Raw genomic sequence first — 19,217 nt, forward strand, 5'->3', positions numbered from 1 at the left:
ACCACTATGAGATTCACCTCACATCTGTTAGAATGGCTATTATCAAAAAGACAAGATAACAAGTATTGGCAAGAATGTCAAGAGAAAAGGGAATGCTTGTATAGTGTTGGTGGGAATGTAAATTGGTACAACCATTATGGAGAACAGTATAGAGATTTCTCAAAAATTAAAATAAAAGTACCCTACAATCCAGCAATCCCACTATTGGGTATACATCCAAAGGAAATGAAATCAGATGTTTTTTTTTTTTTTTTTTTTTTGTCGTTTTTTCGTGACCGGCACTCAGCCAGTGAGTGCACCGGTCAGTCCTATATAGGATCCAAACCCGCGGTGGGAGCGTCGCCGCGCTGCCAGCGCAGCACTCTACCAAGTGTGCCACGGGCTCGGCCCATGAAATCAGATGTTGAAGAGATATTTGCAATCCCATGTTCATTGCAGCACTATTCACAATAGCCAAGATATGGAAACAACCTATGTGTCCACAGACAGATGAATGGATAAAGAAATTGTGGTATGTATGTATCAGAGGTCTTCAAACAGTTCATGGAAAGATCTGTATTATCTTTTAATTCTATTTTTCCACAAACTTTTTGAAGTGTCCTCATACAGTGAAATATCATTCAGCCTTAAAAAAGATGGAAATTCTGCCATTTGTAATAACCTGGAGGAATCTGAATGACATTATGCTAAGTGAAATAAGCTAGACACAGAAAGAAAAATACTTCATGATCTTACACATATGTAGAATCTAATAAAAGTTAAATTTATAGAAGCAGAGAGTAGAAGGGTGGTTACCACAGGTTGGGGGATGAGGAAAGAAACGGACATGTTGGTCAAAGGGTACCAAGTTTTAGTTATGAAGGATGAATAAATTCTAGAGACAGTACTGCATGGTACTATAATTGATAATACTGTGTTGTATACTTAAAATTTGCTAAGAATAAATTTTGAGTGTTCTCGCCACACACACATAAAATGGTAACTATGTGAGGAGATGAATATGTTAACTAGGCTGACCATGGGAATTATTTCACAATGTATATACATATCAAAACATCATGTGTTACAGCTTAAACAAACATAATTTTTATAAGAAAGAAAGTTGTTTATTCTATACAAACTAAGTTTAAATCTTTGAAAGATATGATAAAAGCAATTACAAAAACAATCTTTTTGAATCAGATATGGGCAAATAATTGTTAAAGGCGTAGGAAAATTATAAAAATCTAGAATGATTTTGCCCTCAGATACTTTGTCTATAAACTTCACTCAGCTCTAAATGAATGGAGATTGGGAGTGTAGATGAAGTATTATTGTAAAGCATCCATAAGAAAAACCATAAGGACCTCCAGTCACCTCTCCCAGTCTCAATCCAAAGGTGTCAACCCTCCATGAAAAGATGGGCCAATGAGTATATCTTTAAAGTTAAAATAAAACTTTTAAGACATAGATATTTATGATTCCTGTTTTTATCTAACTTTTTGAATTAACTAAACAAACTTAGTTCCAAATGTGTCAAATAAGAAAATGTACTTTACTTTTTAGTATTTTTTATATTATCTACCATTTTGGGGGTCATAATTCTTTTGTTTATGGCACCCTCTAACTCTCTTTTACTGTAGAGTATTTCCTTGTGTTTTTTGTTTGTTTGTTTGTTTGTTTGTTTTATCGTTGTTTGTGCCAGTGTGGTGTGCCATAGGTGGTGGAAATAATAGTGGATTAGCTCATTTGGCTGTCCTGGGGTCCTACGTAATGTTACTAGATCCAAATAAGTTTTTCTTTTAAATTATCTGCTGGGGCTTCTTGCATCATAGGCGTAGTATGAATTATAATCTTAAATCTACACAAGGGTCACAGTTGGGTTTCTGATTTTCTGTGGATATCTTACTTCTACTTAGTGCTCTAGAAGATCATAAGTTTTCTATAGTTCCTGAACTGGAGAATGGAGTTTATCTAGTCCTTGTTTTTCAAAAAAGGAAGTCTTCAAAGCCCTAGCTTTATGGATGGGGATTCTTTTCACCTTCAAAAAACTGACCCCAATTAAGAACATACAATAAATTATCGTTAATTATAGATGCCTAGCACTGCCATAGACCACTAGAACCTATTTGTCCTATCTAGCTGTGATTTTGTATCAGTTAACAAACCTCTACCTATTCCCTTTCCCCTCTCCCCTTCCCAACCTCTAGTAACCACAATTCTACTACTTCTAAAAGTTCAACTTTTTTTTTAGTTCCTACATGAGTGAGAACATGCGGTATTTATCTTTCTGTGCCTGACTTATTTCACTTAAGATAATGTCTTCCAGAGGAGCTCAAATGCTCTCATCACAAAGATTATCCTGATTTGATCATCACACATTGTATACATTTATTGAAATATAGCTCTGTACTCCACAAATATGTGCAATCAATGTGTCAATTAAAACATAATTTTAAAAAATAAATAATTAAAGAATAAATGCACATAAAGTAAAAAAGAAAAAAAGTAAGAAGCCTCTGAATTGCATAATAGATTTCTTCTGCTTGCATTGTTCTTCCTGCCAGCTTTTGGGGTTGAGAATTCTGCATCTGACCCATGTAATCTTAAGACAGAAAGATTAAAATTGGGGGATATAATAAAGTAGCAGGACTTTGTCTCGTTAGCTTATAGGATATTTGTACAAAGATGAATGAAAATGTGGAAGAATGGATACTCATTTTTTATGTCAAGAAAAAGCAATCTTTAAAAGAATACATATATTTTCAAAGATTTCTAAAGGATTGAGAATCAACCTTGAGTCTCCTTTTTTCTTCCATTACATGCTGCAAACTCTCTGAAACAATATGCTTTTGTATAATGCTGTAATACTGCTCTCGAGCCCTTGGAAGATGTTGGCAGTTAGTCCTCTTTTCTATATGTTTCTCACCTAAAATGTAACAGCTGACTGGTGTCTTGTTTATGTTTTCCTTACTCTTGTTATTGATTTCTCGCCTTTAAAGTTATACTGAACAGAAGCCATGAGAAGTAAATAGGGGCACTTCAGACCTTCTTTTCTTTGGGTTCAAATACACACACACACACACAACTGACCCTAGCCCTGCAGCCTACATGTAAGTCACACACCCCTGTGGGTCACCATAGACTCAGTACTACATATCACTCAGGCTTTGAACTCTGGTTCCTGGGTATTTCTAGTTTTGCTCTTTGTTAAGTTTTTCTTTTGTTATATTTTATTCAGTATGTGCAGGTTCTTAATGAAATATGTCAAATCAGTCTCTTATATTATACTCCTTTTATTTCATAAATGAGGAAACTGAAACTAAGAGAAAACATGTGACCTTCCGAAGCTTCCAGACTGTTTCACCTGATGTGGGCTTCCTCACGCCCAGCCCAGAGCTGTGCTCTCTTTCTCTATTACATTGCACAGCTTCTCAACATTTTCACAAATGGCCTTCTTTCAAGTTCTTTTTCTATTTAAGCACACCCAACATGCTATCTCTGATATAAGCAGACTAAGAAACACAAATCAGAGCAGTCCAGTAAAGGGATCTAAAGGTGTAATCTAATTTATGGAACTGTAATGAAATATCTTACCAGGTCTGCAGTTAAGAGAAGAAACTGAGTGAGTAAAAGGACATCAAATGTTACATGCTGGTTCTAAAGAAATGGTTCTAGCATTTTAGTCCCAATGAGAAAGGATTTTAAGGATCTCAATAAACTTTTCTCTCAATACATAGAAAGATGATTGATAGATAATCTGTAAAGTGGAAAGGTTAAAGGTTATAGGAAAAGTTGATGAATTTCATGCATTTCAAAGGCATTGGGTCATAGTCAACATACATGTTTAATGAAGAAAAATAATTACACTTATTATTTTTATTAAAATAGTTGAGCTCTATAAAGCAAAAACTTAACAGCACATGTATAATACACTCCTTTCATAACTACTGGCATGATATAACATTATTACAATGTATAGACTTGCATCAAGCATATGACATAACTCTTTCACAATATGTTCTTAAAGACAATGTAGTTTGCAAAAATATTTCCTAGCTATTTCTAGAAGGATTTACATTGATATTTCCATATAATTTTCATGATAAGAAGTTCATAATTAGGCACTTTTATGTGCTGATAAGAGAACTATAGATAGTTTAGAAGAAAAATATAGGAATTGTGCTAGCGTCAGTCCTAGACCCTTGTTCCACTGGGTTCATTTGTTGTACTTCTCTTGCTCTCCTCTGTACTGCAGGATTGGGAGGAAAGAGGAGGTGGAACAGGAGAGGCAGAGGGCTAGCCCTTCAAGGCTATGTTCCTAGTTTTCATATAAACTGGCTACCAAAGGGGCTTGGCCAATGGGAAGCATAGCCAGAGATTGGAGGGCAGAAGAAGGCAGAATCCGGAGTATTTCCCCTCTTGCTTTCTGCCTCTGGTTGTGACTCTGAAGTGGTTATAACTCCAGCTCCTGCCCCTTGCCATGATTCCATCTTCCACCAGGTGACCTTGGTCCTGGGCAATGCTAACATCCCTTCCTTCCTGTATGTCTTCAGTCTATGTGTGGTAATGGCTCCTGCTATTGTTAAACTTTGATTACCTTGCCATCACCTGTTTAAACTCTCAGATGTTCCATCACCTACATAATCGATCCCTACATTAAATCCTCTCTGTTGTAAATACTCAAAATTCTTTGTTTCCCATCTTACTCTGTGATTGATGCAAGAATTAAGTTACAGTATCCAAATTCTAGAATGTTTTAAGGTCTTGAATATTTACAAGAAATCCTACTGCATTTTATAGGCTGGAAAACAATGTTTAGTTTAGTTCTTACTACAGTCTCTTATTTTAGCTCTTAAAAATAAGCTATTTTTGGGTTATTCATTAATTCATAGAATCCTGCAATTTCTCATTTGGATTATAATTATGATTCAAATAAATTAATTAGGTCACAAAGCTAGTCAGATAGCTCTAAAATTATTTAGATTAAGTAAATGATGTATATTTAACTACAGAGCCTACACCAATGTTGTGCATATAATAGGTGCCAAATATTATTTGTTGATTCATTTTAGTATCATTTGATTTAAGTTAGTCTAAAGAATAAATTACTATGTACATTCTTGCCCTTTCCTATAAGCTATATGCCACGTTATAAATGACACCATTTCGTCAGCCAGCTCTATCATATATGTACATGATACAGGGTTAGAATGTATGACTGACTTCCACATAATCTAATGTCATTTTTTAAAAAAATTTCTTCTTACATTTTTTTACCCAAAGTTGTTAATAAAATCAAATTCATGGTTTTAAATTCTTCTTTCATGTCTCCTGCAAAATTTCTGATGGAAATGCTAATGAAAATGTAAAATCCCAAAGCCTGATCTCCAAAAGAGTGAAAAGAGCAGAAAGAGACTAACCCTTAGGCTTTTGAATTATGAGGCACTAACTCTGCACACATGTCCAGACTCACCAAGATGCTCTGAGTTCATCTGTTGACAGAAGCTTCAAGGCCAATTGCTGAGCATTGGAGAATTAATTTTTGTACTTAAGATTTAAACACTGTTTTTGAGAATTCTGGGACAAAAATAAAAATCTCCCCATATGCATACTCCCAAGAGAAACAAAAGTGACACAGTAAAATGATATCTTGTGGGACAAAGATTTCATCCACAGTTACATACTCATACTTTGGAGTGAAATGAAGACTTGGCCATTGGTCAGATATACTGGGACAGAGTAAGTAGGCTGAGTCAGAGAATCTAGGTCCAGAGATAATCAAATGCTCTACCTGTGCTCTGATTAATTCAGATCACCTATCTCTTAGGGTAATTATAAGACTACATGACACTATTTACATCATTTTGTGGTTCAGAGACCAGCTGCTCACTCTCTTGAAACTACACAGCCTATCTACTGCAGTCCTTGGTTGTCCTCTCTGTTCTCAAGGCCATTCAAAACATTTCATCCTTTAGAAATAAAAGTATTTGATAAAAGAAGCAACTATGATGTAGTGCTCATAAGGAAAACTATGACTATTCTTGGATGTCTTCATAAATAATAGTATAATGAGGACACCTAACCTTTGACTCACTGAAGCAGAGACTGTTCCCTATGGGAAAGCACATTTTAAAGCAATGAGATAACAATATGGAGAAAGCAATTAGCTCTTTGTTCTTCTGCCATCTAGAAATAGCTGGTTGGGAAGCCATATGAATAGAGCTGGTCTCTGAACCACAAAATGATGTAAATAGTGGTCATGTAGTCTTTTAATAATCCTAAGAGATGGGTGATCTGAATTAACCAGAACACAAGTAGAGCATTTGATTATCTGTGGACTAGATTCTCTGACTCAGCCACCTTATTCTGTCCCAATGTACCCGGCTAACATCCAAGTCTCCATTTCACTCGAAAGCAGGTAGGTGTAACCATGGGTGAAATCTTCCCTCCCAGAAGTCAGGCTTAACAAGGTCTGGAGAAACGATCTCAGCTGATCTCAAGCTCCAGTATCTAGCAGTACCCATTCAACTTAACTGAGTATCATTAAAGTTTTCTTTTTAAAGGTTTTGTTTGTTTGTTTGTTTGTTTTTTGTTTTTTTGGAATAAAGACATCATGGAGAAGAGATGTGATGTGAGGCCCAAGTTAAAGCCCAGTATTGTGTGCTGCCTTGACATCTGGTGCAATCAGAAGGGCCTTGTCTGGCCTACTAACAAGTCCCCTCTGCACTCTGTTCCCAAAGATAAGGACTCCTAGCCAAATAGCCCTTCTTATCAAGGAGACTAGGCACAGTTCCTGCTTATTTCTGAGTAGTGGGTTCCAGTTTCCTGCCAGTCTAAGGAATTATTCAAACAAGCCAATCACATGCTCCTGCAAAAACCAGAGGGCACCTCACCCTCTTGATACTACAAAGCCTACCTCCTTCAGTCCTTGGTTATCCACTCTGTTCCCAAGTACAGCCTCCATGTGGCCCTGAATGGCTGGTAGTGTCTTCCTCTCCTGAGCAGTGAGTTCATGTGACCAACAAACTGTTGTTGATCTCATCTGTCCAAAGTTGGGTGTTGTATGTTTGGTCATTACCATAACTCTAGAGTGGGAATCCTTTCCTCACCAGCAGAGTGAATAGGGGGTGATTAAAACAAAAAAGTCAAAGTTAATAGTTCTTGCAAGCTGATGAAAACATTCCAGGGTTGAGATTATATTCTGGATCTGAGACTAAGTTTTTATCTGATCTGATAAGAAACTTGCTTTTATAACTCTCCAAAAATCTATCTTCATACTTTATAATAATGATTACCAGTACTGATACAAATAATAACACCATTTATTTATTTATTTATATGTCAGACACACACTTCTATTTAATCCTTACCCCATTTTACAGCTAAAGATAGAACATAGAGAGGCTCAAATAATTTGCACATGGTCATAGGGTTAGTATGTGGCAAAGTCATGATTAAATCTATGGGGTTTTTTTGTTTGCTATGTTGTTGTTGTTGTTTGTTTGTTTTTGCTTCCATGCTTAACCACAAGCTCATACTACCACCATCCTTACTCTGATTATTATGATTGTAAGTGAAGTTCCTCAGAGCCTCTAAATCGTGATTAGGACTCACTAACGGATGCTTAAAAACCACTAATAAATGACAAACTCCTTTAATTCAATTGAATTAATGAATAGTTACTATGTGGCAAAATACTGGCACAATATATGGCTGTTAAATTTAATTGCTGATTTCTTATTAAGTGCACTTATGTCTAAAGTTGGAAGAATATCTTAACAAGTCAAATAAAACTACCAAGCATAATCAGTAAATACATGTAGAATGAGAGTGAATGAATATTTCAATTATTCTTGTTTACTAATGTACAAACTATTATTTAAATTGCAAAAAGTGCTCTAAAATGTCCATTAAAAATATTGACAAATGCAAAGATAAAAACACAGAAAGTTAAAGATAAAAGGAATACTATTAGTCTCTAACATATTTCCAAGCTGATTCCAATTTTAAAACATTTCCTCTAGAGGCTCTTTTGAATTCCCCATCTCTGGGCTTTATTTGGAATTTGAACTTTGTAACAACGAGAATTTTTTTTTCATAGAATCAGCAATCTAGAAGACAAAGTAAATGTTATTGCTTAGATGGCCTGGTTTATTTCACGTGGAACCGGGCAAATGGAGAATGAAAACTTGTGTTTCCACACTTTTATAGATGGAAGATGCACCATGGGAAAGTGTTCCAGCTACAATTTTTGTCCCATACATACCCCATGCTCACGGACATTTTTTCCCAACAGTTTCTGAAGTGGATTCTACCTACCTTTCTTTGATACAATTTACAATACCTTTATTTATTTATTTAGGAGGAAAATGTCCAGCCATTTCATAGTGTATTGACTAATAACTGAAATAATGTAGGTTGGTTTTTGCCCACATGGTGCTGGTTGGCTAGCTTTGTAGCCTTCTTGACCATGTGGCTTCCATATCACTAAGACTGTGTTGCTGTTTAGATTATAGGGTTTCCTTACTTCATGTGTGAAAATGTCATGTACAGAGAGCCAACACTGTGTGCAGAAGTGATTTTCAAAATATGTAACAACTAGTACAACACAGGCACCCACTGTACAGAAAGGACAATGGAGCAGGGTGTCAGGCCATTAACCCTTGAATTGCTGTATTATAGAGAGGTCCAAGGGGTACCAAGCAAGGAGGGAGAATTATACATGCGGCTTGGTGCACCGGGTGTTTTCCATCTGGTATAGAATTATTTTAGCATTTCAATAAAAAATAGAGCTACACTTGTGTATTCTTAGTGCATAACATCCCTAAATATGTGTGTGTATGTGTGTATGTATGTATGTATATATATGTACATACACACACACACACACACACACACATTCACATAATTCGAAGTGGCTTTTTAAGTATCTGAAATTTTTTTTTACAACAGTACCATTTATAAAGGAAAAGTCTTATACGGCTACAGGATCTTATCTTAATTAGTTGTGCTCCAGAACTCTTCAGTAAACCACACTGTCAAATGAAGACTTATGAGGGAGTTTATCCAAGGTGGTTTTTAAAGTTAATAGAAACTTTAAAATGTTTTAATGTGGCTCCTTTTGGCGGTGGGAGCGTGGGAGGACTTTTCTGGGGATAAGACAAGTGAATTAGGAAGAACTATCCACGTCCTTTTCATCTTCATCATAATTGATTCTACCTGTGCATCATTTTGGGTCCAGTTTCCTACACATATTTGTAATGTGGGTTTCATTTCCATAAAATGGGAACATAATAAATATAAGGTTTACTAATGATCGTTTTATGTGGCTGCCAATCTGCCAAGTAGCATTCTTAATTATTGCCAGGAAACTAGACATTTTCCAAACATGTGTTTTAGATTTAAGACTAATATGTCATGTCAGCCCTCTCTACTGGACTGATGGGAGCACGGTGGGACTTGAGAGTGTCTGCTTTGGTGGGTGATTTTTTTGGGGTTAGATAAAAGCACTAATAGTAGGAGATAGAGCGAAGCTTTAAAAGTTTCTGAAAGCAAATCCTACAAAGAAATACATCAAAGGGTTATATTTTCATTATAAACTGATATTTTTACTAGGCGAGGATAGAGATCGATCTTCCTCCAGAAGGCATGAAATAAAGGAAACCAGACCCTGACCTACATTAATGAGCCTAATTGCAAGGCTCTTGTCTTCTTTGAACGACATAACCAGGAGTTTTGCCTCAATTTTTTTTTTTTAAAGTATATGTGGCTTTTTCATTAGCCTGAGCAAACCTGGTATGTTCGATCAAAAAATTTATTCCATGACTTGGAAAAAAAGGAAATGGAAAATCAAAAAGATATGGTCCAAATGAACTGTGTTTCTGAAAGTTCCCCTCAAAAATGTTTTCAAGTCCATGGAAATACCTTTTGGGGGTTTTAGTTTACTTACCCAACACACACTTTGCTTATGACCCACAGTTCCCTTATCTTGGTCAAAGAGCTAAGATATTATTTAAGTGTACATGTAAGAATGAAACAATTTATTATATTTATAAATTAGCATTCTAAATTATTGTTTTTTTAGAAAAATATATTTAAAGTGAAATATCACCAACTCTACCTTTGGATGTTCAAGTGCTATTTTAATGGCCTTAGAAGAGGTGGTACTTTTGTTAAAATAAGAAATATTGGAATGCCATCTTACCCGTGTCTCATGTGGCAAAGTGACTTCCAAATGGCAAGGTCAAATGCTAAAATGAATCCAGAGCATTTGCTGGACATCAATTCCGTTCAACACTTAAGGCTGTCTTCTTGAGAAATGGAGATAGGCACGTGCAGTGTTTACTTTTACCCCCAAATGCATTGCATTTGCAGCCAATACTTTAGACATGGTATTTGCATACATTCATGGCACAAAGACTTTAATATTTAAGATGGGAGGAAAAACGAACATTTATATCATAAAGAGAAGAAGAGAAAAACCATAACTGCCGAAAAACTTTAAGGCTGAAGACCAAGTAACAGACTTGGAACAGCATTGTCTTTGTCTCCCATATACTGTTGTCAATATATTGAGCCAAAAACTAGGATTCATCACTCTGATGAATAACATCTAATGTCTGTTACTTAAATTTAATAAGTTGCCTAAGATCAGTTAATAAACAGTGTATGAGACAACTGATAATGATATAAGAAAGACACACTGCTTCACTCCCCTGGAGGCAAGCATTATGTTGAGAAAAGTCATGAGAAAGTTAATATTTTATTTAAATGTTCCTTCTTAACAATTGAGGCATTGTAAGTGGAAATACAATTGAATGAGAAATATTTATTGACAAAACAAAGGAATTTCAAAAATCCTCAGATAATACTAACCAATATGATTTTGATTTCTTTCTTCTCCTCCTCCTGTTCCTCTTTCTTTCCCTCTTTCTCCTTCCTTTCCTTTATTTTGGAATTCTTGGACAGTTAATAGAAAGAAATTAGAAAATAAACATCCCCAAATTAAAATGTTTGCACAAAAAAACCTAGCCTATCTGTCAACCTTCCTGAGGAATTTGGCAAAGCTCTGAGGGTAGGAGTAGATATTTTTGATGCCAATCATAATCCTGAAAGACATAATTCTAAACATCGTAATTCTGAATGTTGAAATCCCAAAAGATCAAAATTCCTAAAGTCTAAAATCCCCCAAAATCACAATCCCAAAAGATCTAAATCCTGAAAATGTAACTCTGGAAAAATGAATAAAAATAATTTAAATAATATTTATTTATATTTTAAAAGGAGATTTATTTGAGAAACGTATAAAAACCATGGCAGAACACTTCATAGGCTGCTTTACACAATAAAATAGGCAAAATAACATATTTTTGCAAGCATTAACACTCAGGTATACTAACAACAGGCACACAGGTATAACAGTTATGAGCGGATGAACTGTATTAATAAAGAAATAGATCAAAAAGTGAAATGTATAAACGCATATCACTATGGTTAGTAATTGTGTGCACCCAGCTTTATAACTGTGGTCATATGAAATACCGGGATGGACAACCTGACACTTTTGATGAGATTGGCCAAAAATGGTACTAGGTCACCAATGCATATGTAATCACCCAAAGAGCCAAGATTTCAAGAAATTTTACCTTTCACAAATGCAGGCGTACAGAAAGGCCATCTCTTCATTTATTGAGGAACTTTCAACGTTTTTATATACATGCGCAATGCTTACACACAAAGTCATTGTGATAATGCACTTTCATGAAGTCAAATTTGCAAAAAATGCATAAAAAATGAGAACTCTCTAAAAGTTTTCACACAGATGCAGGATTTTAATTTTTCAAGACTGTTTATTGTGGTTTTAGATATTAGGGATTTTAGAATTTAGAGATTTTAATCTTTAGGGATTTCGATCTTTCAGCATTTCTACGTTCATGATTATAGAGTTTGGGATTGTGTCTTTCAGGATTAAGGCCCAAACTCGATTTTTTTTTTTTCTGGTATTACTGCAAATAGCAGCAGAGAAGGTATACTAACTCCTCCCCTAATCCATTATCTCTGGTCTTGCCTATGACAGCATTTTCCAAGTATGTTTTTGTTAGTAGAGTAAATACCTCTACATAACTTACTCAAGGAAAGAGGCTCCTTGATGAAAGAATTTTAGGAAATACCATGTAAGGAAAATTAAATTGTTGTGTTTTTTGTTTGTTAAACCATTAAGACTTCACATGAACGAGTGTAAGTAACTCTCTTATATAAGGTACTATTTAAAATTGTCACAATAGCAAATGAAAAGAATAGAGGCTTTGTAGGTTTGACTATGAGTTTGAATTTGTCAAGGCAGTTTTTCTAATCTTTCTCATCCTTTGTGTGAATGGGAAGGGGAGTAGCATCACAGTATCCCTTCAAAGAGCAAATATGATTGTGCATGCAAAGTGCTTAGCATAGTGCCCGACACATGGGAAGCCTTTAGTGAGTGGAGTTAACCCTTGCAATGACGATTAATCCTAATGCACAGGGGGGCAGCAGCACTCCTACATGGGATTGATACTTGGCAACCTTGGCAGAGAAGTATTCTCAGTTCAAAAGAACATTGTCAGGGATGACACAGCTGTAATCTCACCAGATATATCTCCCTCAGGGTTCATGAACTTTTACTCAGTATGGGCTGTGGATATGGGCTAAATTATTCTGTGATAAAATGTCCAAAATCAAACATTCCTTCAATCCCACAAACACCTAGAAATAGCAAGCATTTTCAGGGGGATTTGGCCGAATTTCAGAATTTTTTTTTTTTTTTTTTGGCATTGATTTTTAAACTCTTCTTGTCCAAGACTACAAATAGTTGAGGCCCGGACTGATCATCTGTATTGCACCATTACATTTGTTTGTATCTGTGTATTTTGTAGTGTGTACTCTTCATCACGGTTAGGTATAAATTCCCTTGAAATTTTAAAAATTTAAATTATAGCAGCAACACTAAATTCTCTAATATTTATATTAAATTCATTTTTAAGCTATTAAAAATTACTCATTTTGCTATTCACAGTCATTCATTTCTACCCAGACAAGATATCTATGTATCTCTTGCCTACCAAAGTCTTACTCATCTTCAGATCTTTTTCCTCCCAGAAATCTATAATAACCTCTCCAGCCAGGAGCAATCTATCCACTCCCATAGCAAACTTCATATAATTCAGATGGCATGTGTTACCCACTGTCTTGACTGAGAGTTTTACATATTGCATGGTTTACATCTGCCCAAGACTATAAGTTGCTTGAAGAGAAGAACTTATTATCTTTGTATTCTCCACAGTCCAACACTTTGTACATAATTGGTTCTCAACAAATGTTCGTATACTTCTATGGCTGCCAAAGAGGTTTAAAAAACAAAAGTAAACACACACACACACACACACACACACACACACACACACACACACACACACAAAACCCCTATATTATTTCTGCCATGTTCTGAAACAAAAAATAAAGGGAAAAAATCCTCTGACTAATGCAGAAATCAAGAAAGGTTCTTCTACAGGGGAGGGAGGGCAGAGGTAAAAACATTTAGTCCAGCTCTTCCTCCTTTTTTGTCATAAATAGTGTTTGAACTCATCTGTCACATGTCCTTAACATGTCATCATATATCAGAGAATCCCTGGATGGAGATGTGTCATGAAATAAAGGCAAAAAGTATATTTACTCTTTTCTTCTACTTTTGAAAAAAATCCCTGACTTTTAAAACAATCACTGTTTTGTATGAATTTTTCAGATCTCTTTCTACAGTCAAAAGATTATGTAGAATGGGGATCCCATGGGTGATGAGAAGAGATTTTGAAGATTAAAACAAAACAAAATAAAAACAAAAACAAAATCCCACAAGCAACTCTAAAGCTCACAGTCCTATACACTATTGTCACTTTGAAATCTGATTTCTGAGTTCAACACCAGCAAACTGACTCCTAAAGAGTGATGACAAGAAGCAGCAGTGTGTGCTGTACTGTCACCACCTGAAATGGGTAGCAAAGGGCGCCCTATTCTATGTCTCCACTTAGATGGAGACATGGGATCAGAAGAGAAAACAGGGGCACAGATGAGTGACTTTCAATCGATCAGAACATGAAACAGAAAGTAGCAAGGAAGAATTAGATTGAGACAGAAAATATTGGTATAAAAGTGAGTTTAAGAATCCTGTGTATATAAAATTCAACTAAAAGTGATCACAACAATTAACAGGGGCTAAATCGAACACTCAGCAACCAGGACAGGCTTAAGACAACCATCTAAAATACGAAAGGATATCCAGTTATCCCAGCACCATTTACTGAAGAGGCAGTCCCTTCCCCAGTGAATAGGCTTGGTGCCTTTGTCAAAGATCAGATGGCAGTAAGTGTGTGGGTTGATTTCTGGATTCTCTATTCTATTCCATTGATCAGTGTGTCCGTTTTTATGCCAGTACCATACTGTTTTGGTTATTATAGCTTTATGGATGGACCTCGAGAGAATTATATTAAGTGAAACAAGTCAGGCACAGAAAGAGAAATACCACATGTTCTCACTTATTGGTGGGAGCTAAAAATTAATATATAAATTCACACACACACACAAAACCAGGGGGGGGGGGGAGAAGATATAACAACCACAATTACTTGAAGTTGATACGACAAGCAAACAGAAAGGAAATTGTTGGGGGGGAGGGGGGGAGGGAGAAGGGAGGGAGGTTTTGGTGATGGGGAGCAATAATCAGCCAAAATGTATATCGACAAAATAAAATTTAAAAAAAAAATACGAAAGGAACAACTTCTGCCTATCCGGAAAATGAAACATTGGAATACACTCCTAAAGAGTGGGGCACCAGCATCCCTGAAAATCTTTCAAAGAGAATACACCAGCCTCTGTGTGTAAGGCTTGGGCAGTTGCCCACGTGCCCAGGTCATGGCTGATGCCACAACTCATTCCTAAGACAGGTAGATCAGAGGAGTGGGGAGACCATCCAAAAGGTACATTGACTCAGTGACATCCCTGAAAACAAAAGCATACCCTTAAAGAGAATACATCTCCAGGAATATAAAAACTAATTTGACATTTATAGCGAGTTTTAAGGTTAAAAAGCTAACCAAACACTTAGAGCAAATGGAAGGCAGGAGCATGGAGCATCAAACAAGGGAGGACAACTCTTAATGAGTCCTGAAGGAAGGAAACCCTTACAGTGATGATGGAAAATCTATTCAAACACAAAGGAATCGAAGTCCTGTAAATAACCAACTTTGTTCTTTTTGCAACTTATGTTACCCATTGAGGTCAAACTAGTGCAGATCCCTGAGGAGGGGTGGAGCAAGATGGCAGAATAGGACTCTCCAGCGATTGACCTCCTGAAGAAACATCAATTTGAAGATTAAATAGTGCCAATTTACGCTGATGAATAGTTTGTTTTGCATATGAATGAATGCACAAATAAATGAATGGATATGCATTTATTGAGCATCTGCTTTTTCTAAGCCCTGTACTAGTCACTTTGTCAATCATCTCATTAAACTCTCACAAGAATCCTGTCAGTTAGAAATTATTACCTTAATTATATTAGTAAGAAAACACGACTGACAAAGGTTAGATAAAGAGCCCAAGGACACACAGTTTATAAGAAGTAGAGCCAGATTTCCAACCCGGGTCTCCTGATTCCAAGCTGAGATTTTTGCTCAATAGGAAAATCATTGCTTCTCTTTTTACAAATAAGAAATCGTGCCTGGCAAAATTGTGCTTTGGGTGGACAGATGATTCTAAAGCTTGTCCAAAGAACTTCTGGGTTCACCTTGAGACGTTCAGAATCAATCACCAAAATGAAAACAGTTTAATGACAGTCTGGGCAATTACCCCATTATGCCCCCACAAACTGGGGAAAACGAGCCTTCGGCCTGACTCATGTATTTAACTGTTGTTTCAGGAGAGGCCCGAAAGGAAAAAAGGTTAGATCCATTGTGTTTTAACAGAGTGACTAAGTTGTGAGCATTTCCAAAAAATATTTTTCTTCAGAGTTTAGTTTTACTAGCTTTGGAGACAATGACTCAGGCATCTCTTTGTTGCTCTGCTCTCTAATTAGCAAGTTCTAAAGACATCACACCTTCAGAAAGGGAGGGAAAGCAGCCTTGATTTTGTTCAAAACCTCACTCATATCGTTCCCCTGAACGGACTTCTAACAATGCCATCGAGTCGTTACTGTAAGTTGATGAAAGGAGAAAGTACACGGCCTGTTACAACAAGCTTCCCTGGAAGCACAAGTCAGCCCTCTGACACTATCTTTCAAGTTTCCAGCGTTTTCAGACACACATTTAATCAAACACCTATTTACTCCGTGACCCCTGGAGTACCAGTCAAGTGCTGGTGGGTTGTAAGATACACAGTTTTATCACCTCTTCCCTAACGTGAAGAGAACCATAAGCAGAAACAACACGTGGGGAGAGCGACAGAAGGGGGGCAGGTGAAGAGCACCGCCTCCAAATTGGCCTAAGGGAGAGTCGGGCCATGCAATTTCTTTTTCAGTGCGAAAACATTGTGAAGCGGGTTAAAAAAAAAAAAAAAAAAAAAAAAAAAGCCACCATTTGTTTTACGGGCTTCGGGAAGAAGAAAGTGCCTGGGCGCCGTGCGTCCCGGGAGCTGCAACGCCCCCGGCGCTCGGGCACGCAAGGGCCCTGCGGAGACTCGAGCCGCAGCAGTCGGGCTGCACTCCGCTGAGAGTCCCGAGAGAGATGGACTGTAAGGGCATTTTTAGGTTTCATCATCACCCGGGCGTTTTCAACAGAGGAAAATTCCTGATTACGGAGGAATGTGACGGGGTTTGTCTTACACGGTTATCACAAAGTCAGAACATTTTAAGAGACCGAGCACTGAATACATTACACACCAGCAGAGTGTGAGGTGATTGTAGGATCATTAATTAGCGAGTGTTTTTGAGTAACCTCTGTTTACAGCGATCAATGAGATGCTGTAAGGAAATATGAAAACAGGGTGAGCAAACGGACCGCCCACAAGCCAGATCACTCCAGCAGACTCTTTTCTTGGGCTGTCAGGGTTTTAAAGAAATGTGTAGTTGGAAAAAAATTTGAATCAGATAGTTCACACAAAAACACAGATATCTGGCTTTTCTTAAAGAAAAAGAGATCTGGCGACATAGGGGAGGCTCATTTCAGCATGATTCTAGCAAACAGCTGACTTAGAACCTATTGACCCTTTATTTTTACTTATTGTATTTTTAACTGACAATAATAATTGTATATGTTATATATTTATGGGGTACAATGTGACGTTTTTATAATATGTTTACGTTTTGGAATGATTAAGTTGAGCCAATTAACAAATCCGTCACCTCACATACCATTTGTGTGTGTGTGTGTGTGTGTTGAAAACATTTAAAATCTACTCTTTCAGTAATGGTGAAATATACAGTGGATTATTATTTATCATAGTCACCATTTTGTGCAATAGATTACTAAAGCATATTCTTCCTGTCTTAACTCAACTTCGTACCCTTTGATCAACATCTCTCCTTTGCCCATCCATCCCCTTCTCCCAGTCCCTGGAAATCACCTATCTACATGCTACTACTATGAGTTCAACTTTTTAAAACTCCACATACAAGTGAGATCATGTGGTATTTGTCTTTCTGTACTTGACCCTTTCAACGAGCTTGCAAGTGCTAGCATCCCAGTTCCCACGACTTTCTCAAGTATGCTTACTTAAATCGTTTAGGTACATGCCTGGCTCTGTATTTGAGTTTGAAATCCCAGTAAATAAATGGAAGGCAATAAGCTGTCCCTCAAAATCTGGGAGGTATAACTTTCAGGTAAGAAGCAGCAAGGCAACAATTAAGTAGCAACATAACAGAATAAAACGTTAATGTTTCAGGTTTAGAATTACCAGCAAAGTTAATTGGTTAGAATGACAATATGTTATAAAAAGAGATAAGAAATGTAGGAGTAGTTGCTCCAGACGTTGAAAATAGGCAGCTATAGAAAAGAGAATTTAGTTTTTCTTTCGCATTCTTTAAGAATTGTGTCCCATCCTGAATCTTTTCACAAATAATAGTCATAATTAACTTATATGTCATAATGATCAAACCTTATACATTTCCTCAAATCACCGTGCCAGTAAAATTTCTCTGGTCAGAGCCTTTATTCTGTTGGCTTAGTTAGATCTTACCCTATCTGACCAGTCATCAACCTCTGTGGAGATCTAGACTCATATTCAGCTGCCCACCCTGCAGCTCCACTTGCGTGTCTCACTAGCATGTTTATATGGAACCTTCTTCTGCACCAACATTCTACATCTCAATTAACACTAGGTGGCATCACCACTCAGACTGGTGAAGAAAGCTAGGTCACCTTGTTGCCTCCCCTTCTCCTTCTCTCCACATCCAGTCAACCCTTCAGTCTTGTTCTTGGACTGCAGAAATAGTCTCTTCACTTCTTTTTCTACTTCATCTCTTGTCATGGCCTCTGATCTGTCTTCAAAAGCCAAGGTGATCTCTATAAACCATGAAGCCAGCTCCACTTAGAATGAACCATAGTTTCCATTGCTTCTAGAATCGTCTAAAATTCTTAACATGGCCCTCAAGTCCTGTCCTTGAACCATTCTCCCCACAGCTCACCACGTGCCGGCCACAATGGCTTTCTTGTTTTTACTTCTCACTTCAATGCCTCACATGTGCTGTTCTCTTTCCTAAAATACTTCTCTCTCCTCTCCCCCCTCCCTACTCTGCATCCTTCATCTCGCTAACTCCTCATTGTCCTTCAGGGTTCAATTAAATGTCACTTCTTCAGTGAATGTTTCCCAACTTCCCTGTATAAACCTCATAACACCTGTACTTTTCCATCAGAGCATATATCTGCATTATAATTATCCAGTTGTGCTGTGGATTGATTAAATTGTGTCCCCCAAAGTTCATATATTAGAAGCTTAATCCCCACGGTAACTGTTGAGGGTGGGAAATCCTATTTACGTAATTGAAAGGTGGGGCCTTGAAGTGGTGATTAGATTGTAGGACCATGCCATAGTAGTGATTGGATTAATAATGGTGGTCAGGGAATGGTTACGAGCGCTTTAAAAAGAGAGTGCATAAGGAACTATCTTTGTCTCTGCTCTGCCATTTTTTGCCACGTGAGACACCTGCATTGCTGTAAAACCACCACCAGAGAAGAACCTCAGAAGATGTGTTCCCTGGACTTTGGGCTTCTCAGCCT

Source organism: Cynocephalus volans, chromosome 5 (genome assembly GCF_027409185.1).
Source record: "Cynocephalus volans isolate mCynVol1 chromosome 5, mCynVol1.pri, whole genome shotgun sequence".
In the NCBI taxonomy this organism is placed as follows: Eukaryota; Metazoa; Chordata; class Mammalia; order Dermoptera; family Cynocephalidae; genus Cynocephalus; species Cynocephalus volans.